This window comes from Penaeus vannamei, chromosome 26 (assembly GCF_042767895.1).
Source record: "Penaeus vannamei isolate JL-2024 chromosome 26, ASM4276789v1, whole genome shotgun sequence".
Taxonomy (NCBI): Eukaryota; Metazoa; Arthropoda; class Malacostraca; order Decapoda; family Penaeidae; genus Penaeus; species Penaeus vannamei.
The window spans coordinates 10,230,725-10,235,724 of record NC_091574.1 but is presented as its reverse complement, the minus strand read 5'-3'; the positions used below and the strand labels follow the sequence as shown (position 1 = coordinate 10,235,724).

Genomic DNA, 5,000 nt, shown 5'->3' with positions numbered 1-5,000 from the left:
CGATGAATGCCATACGCAGGGGTTTCCTATATTCGTTTACTTTTTCTCTTATTTGGGTGAGCGTGTGGATGTGATCTGTTGTTGAGAATCCGCTGCGGAAGCCTGCCTGTTCTCTAGGCTGGCTGGAATCCAGACTGTCAGAAATGCGAGCTGTAATGACTTTCGTGAACAGTTTGTAAGTAACCAAAAGGAGGCTTATGGGTCGGTAATTTTTTAAATCCTTTTTATCGCTTTTTTTGTGTAACAAGATAATTGTTGTATTTTTCCAGGCTTTCGGAGTTTTTCCGCTGAGAAGACATTTGTTAAAAAGATTAGCTAGTTTCACTGTTGCGATGTCTCCTGCATCTAATATGAGGTCTATACTAATTCCGTCTTCGCCTGGTGTTTTCCCTCTCTTCATGCCTTTAAGTGCTCTTTTTATTTCTTATTTTGTGATATTAGGTACGTCTCTAGTTACCGTGTTTGCTTCTATTTGTGGCTGTTCGTTTGAGTTGTATAGATCCCTGTAAAAGTCTTCCACTACTTTGATGATTTCATTCTTATTATATGTTAAATCTCCGTTTGGTTTCTTAATTGCATACATTTGATTTCTCCCCATTCCTAGTCTTCTTTTAGCTGCTTTCATGCTGGTACCTGAAATCACTGCTTCATTTATTATTTGAGTATTGAATTTCCGTACATCTTCCCTCTTCTTTTTATTTATGGTCTTTGTTAGTTCAACCAATTCTATCTTGTCCCTATTTGACGATACTTTCATGTCTCTACGTTTTTGCATAAGCTGTTTAGTTTCTACCGAGAGCTTGCTGGAGCTTCGATTGTCGATCTTGCCGCTTACTTTAAGTGTAGCTTTTATTATATCATTGAACTGTTTATTGATTTGGTCGATGTTGAGATCTTCGTCGCGGAGGAGTGAATATCTGTTTTGGATGTTTAGGCTAAATTCTGTTGCTCTGATCCTCAAGTTAGCCAAGTTTGGCTGTGGTTTACACTTTAGTTTGTTCCTTTCCCTTCTGAGATGTATTTTAATTTCGCCTCTCACCATTCTATGGTCGCTGCCTACATTTACTTTATTTATAACCTCTACATTTTTTATTATATCGCGCCTATTTGAAATTATGAAGTCAATTTCGTTTTTGCCGTCAGAAGGCGACTTCCATGTCCACTTCCATTCTAGTCTTTTTTCGAAGAATGTATTCATGATACTGAGTGATCGAGCCTCCGCAAAGTCGACTAGCATTTGTCCCCTCTCGTTTCTAGTGCCTGTCCCATGGTTCCCTACTGCGGTTTCGCCCTCTGTCTTTTTACCTATTTTGGCATTAAAATCCCCCATGATTATTGTGAAATGGGTTTTTGTTCCCTCGCTGGGTAAATGACCATCTTCATAGAAGCTCTCTATTTCTTCATCAGTGTGGCTGCAGGTTGGAGCATAGACTTGAATAATTTTTAAGTTGTACCATTGTTTAGTTTTATTGTTACAGAAGCCACTCTTTCGCTGACACTATAGAATTCTACGATGTTCTTTTCTAAGCGTTTGTGTATTAAGGATCCTACCCCTAATTCCTGTTTGCTACACAGAAGTTTTCCTCTCCAATAGAGCACGTGTCCCTCATTTATTAACTTCTGCTCTTCGCCTAGTCTTCTAACTTCGCAGAGTCCTACTACATCCCATTTAATGGAAGAGAGTTCCTCTAGTAAAGCTAGTAAGTCGGATTCAGTTCCCATGGTCCTTATATTGTATGTGCAAAGGTTCATCAACGTGGGGCGGCCTGTCTTTACCCGGATATTTTTAGCACCCTCTGCTCCGGAGCGATCCTGATCGCCTCCGTAACCAGGGTCTCCTTCGCCTCCGGGGAATGAGGGCCTTTTCTTTGTTTGTAAGTTCATGGGTTTTATATTGGGAGGTGGACAGCCGATTTACCTCCCACCTACTGGCTTAGGTGTATCTTGGTGGGAGGGGGGTAATTTAGCCGGAATGCCATTGATAAGTCCCCCCAGCAGATTTGGTCCTACCTGGTGTGGACTTAGGAGCGGCAGTGCGGCTCACTACTCCCGTGAGCTGGGGTTAATTATTAGAAGTGCATATATGTTTGATTTTTATTTTATTTATTAACTTCGTTTGTGCGTATGTGCACCTGATGCAGACATATTCATTCCCGCACATGCTCCAAGTACTACGCATATGCTCATTCCCACGCATATGCATATGCAAGCATACACCTTTATTCTTGTACTTATGCTTATGGATATGGATACTTATTCTTACGTTATAAATAACTACATACATGTCCATCATAGTCTGACCTAGTCATATGTTCACATCGCCTGTCCCTTTATGAGCTTGTTATATGTTATTGATAAGTGAGTGAGTATACATGAGTGTATACTCACCCGTGTATATGTAAACACCCCTTTTTGCATGCCTCGCAAACCTACATATCACTATACATACGCATGTATCTATCCCTGCATGTGCTCACGCATCCGTGTATGAGCACATACATTTGCAGCATACACTAGTGTCCCCCCCTCCTGTATATATGTGTATATATCTGCACTTGCTTTACATATAACTACCTCTACGTACATACATACGTACATACATACATACATATACTTACTTATTTATCCACCTTCCTACATCCTGCACACACCTATATACGTATACCTATACATATACACATATAAATACCTCCATATGTCTACCTATACATTCACCCACGCATACACATATGCACGCACATTATATATACCTATATACACATACACATATACATGCTTATATACACATGTATATGTACACATTCATACATGAATATATACACCATATGTACAAATTTGCATATTTACGCCTTTAAACCCATGTATACCCTCATGTATAAGCACGGAACATACCCATATATAATGTACTCTATCACAAAGCTATATGGACGCTTATAGCCTTTACGTAGACAAACAGTAGCATACATACCCATGTATCCGCACATGAATTTAAACTCGCCTACACTCATATGAACCTGTACGCATGTATATGCGCACATATGCACCTGCGCGCTTTCGTGCCTACGCGCTCATACTCGCGCACGAACGTATGAACCGTGTCTGCACAGGCGCACACACGCACTCCATTATAATGAGCCCATGCTTTATAATGTCCTTAAATTGTAGTGTTCCAGCAGAGGAATTGAGGGAGGGATGCGGGTGGTGTGGGAGGATTTAGGATGATATTGGAGGGGGTAAGGATGGGGTTTGGGATAAAGGGAGTTATAAGGGTGATTTTGTATCTGGCAATTTTTCGGAGCGGCGTCGCATTCCTTAGCTGTTGCTAAGCCGAACGGGGTGCGGCCTCGGCTGACCACAGGTCATGGGGTCGGCGTCTGGCGCTCATATGAGGTGCCAAAGCTTGAATTACGCTTTATTATTACTTGGTTTATCAGGCGTTTCTTCTGTCGAATGGCAGATAATGCTTTACGCTTTATGGGAACCATTTTTAAACCTACCTGATTTTGTGATGTACTGTACTTACATACTGGCCGATGACTTTTCCCTTGCAAAGTTACTTGAGTGGAAACTGTAATGCCCGCGCGGTTGGCACTGTTACTCGGCGACCTGTGGCACAGGTGTTGCTTATCATTTCCTAATGCTTTCGTATTTTGGTATACTTTTCATGGGAGGAGATTATTATTATTATTTTCTTTTCACTGATTCTGAATATTGAGGCACTCTCGATGAACTTATGAGCTTCTCTAACACTGTAATGAATCCTAGTATTCCTAGTTGGCACTTTCTGGCACTCCTGTTAGTTTAAAATGTCCGCGTACGTATGGTCCGATAATACATTTTATAAACTTGTGAGGTTATCAGATGAATTATTATTTCTATTTTGGTTGGATTATATGCGCTATACATTCACGATTTTTTCTCTCCTGTGTAGCACTATCACAGATCACTTTGGACACGTAATTTTAGCACTTAATGACATTGATCAAAAGAACGACTCCACTCTTACTCATTGCCAGATATTATCATACATATATACATACATACATACATACATACATATATATATATATATATATACATATACATATACATAAATATGTATATATGTATTTATGTATATATATATATATATATATATATATATATATATATGTATATGTATATATATATATATATATATATATATATATATATATATATATATATATAAATATTTATATATTATGTATATATGTATATATATATACATAAAAATATATATATATATATATATATATATATATATATATATATATTTATATATATATATATATATATATATATATATATATATATATATATATATATATATATATATATATATATATGTATATATATATTTGGCCTAAGTAAAAGAATATAAAGCACTGTTGTCTTGAATCTTTTCTTGAATCTTGGAAAAATATGTATATATATATATATATATATATATATATATATATATATATATATATATATATATATATATATTTCCAAGATTCAAGAAAAGATTCAAGACAACAGTGCTTTATATTCTTTTACTTAGGCCAAAGCTTTAAGTACTGAATAATATTATTGTATAAAGATTGAGAATAGAATACCACCAACATTGCCTTATAATTCTAGAAAAAGGTTATCTTTTGAATGAGAATTTAAAATCGGCATATGTGAAATCCAGGGGCATTCTGTTCAATCTAGGGATAGTTCATCTAACTCAAGGGAATCTCTGATCTGCCAATGTGAGAGCCCTGATTCGAACGCTGCGACTCCAGTTAATGAGGAACATTCTATCTTAAAATGCCCTCGGGATTATGACGACTATTTCTCCCCCTCACCCTCTTTTCCTGTGTGTCTCCCGACTTTCTCTCTTCCTCACTCCATCTCTCTCTCACTTTGCCTATGCTGCTAACTCTCTTTCTATTCATTACTAATTCTTGTATTTTTCCTGTCTTTCATATTTTCTCCGTGCACTTTTTATCTTT

At 37.2% G+C, this 5,000-nt stretch overlaps 1 protein-coding gene across 1 annotated transcript in view; it reads right to left on the bottom strand.

The window, feature by feature from the left end:
- LOC138866706 (uncharacterized) overlaps positions 1 to 5,000 on the bottom strand; it is a 33,882-nt gene that overhangs the window by 4,180 nt on the left and 24,702 nt on the right. The gene's annotated exons all lie outside the window — the stretch shown is intronic.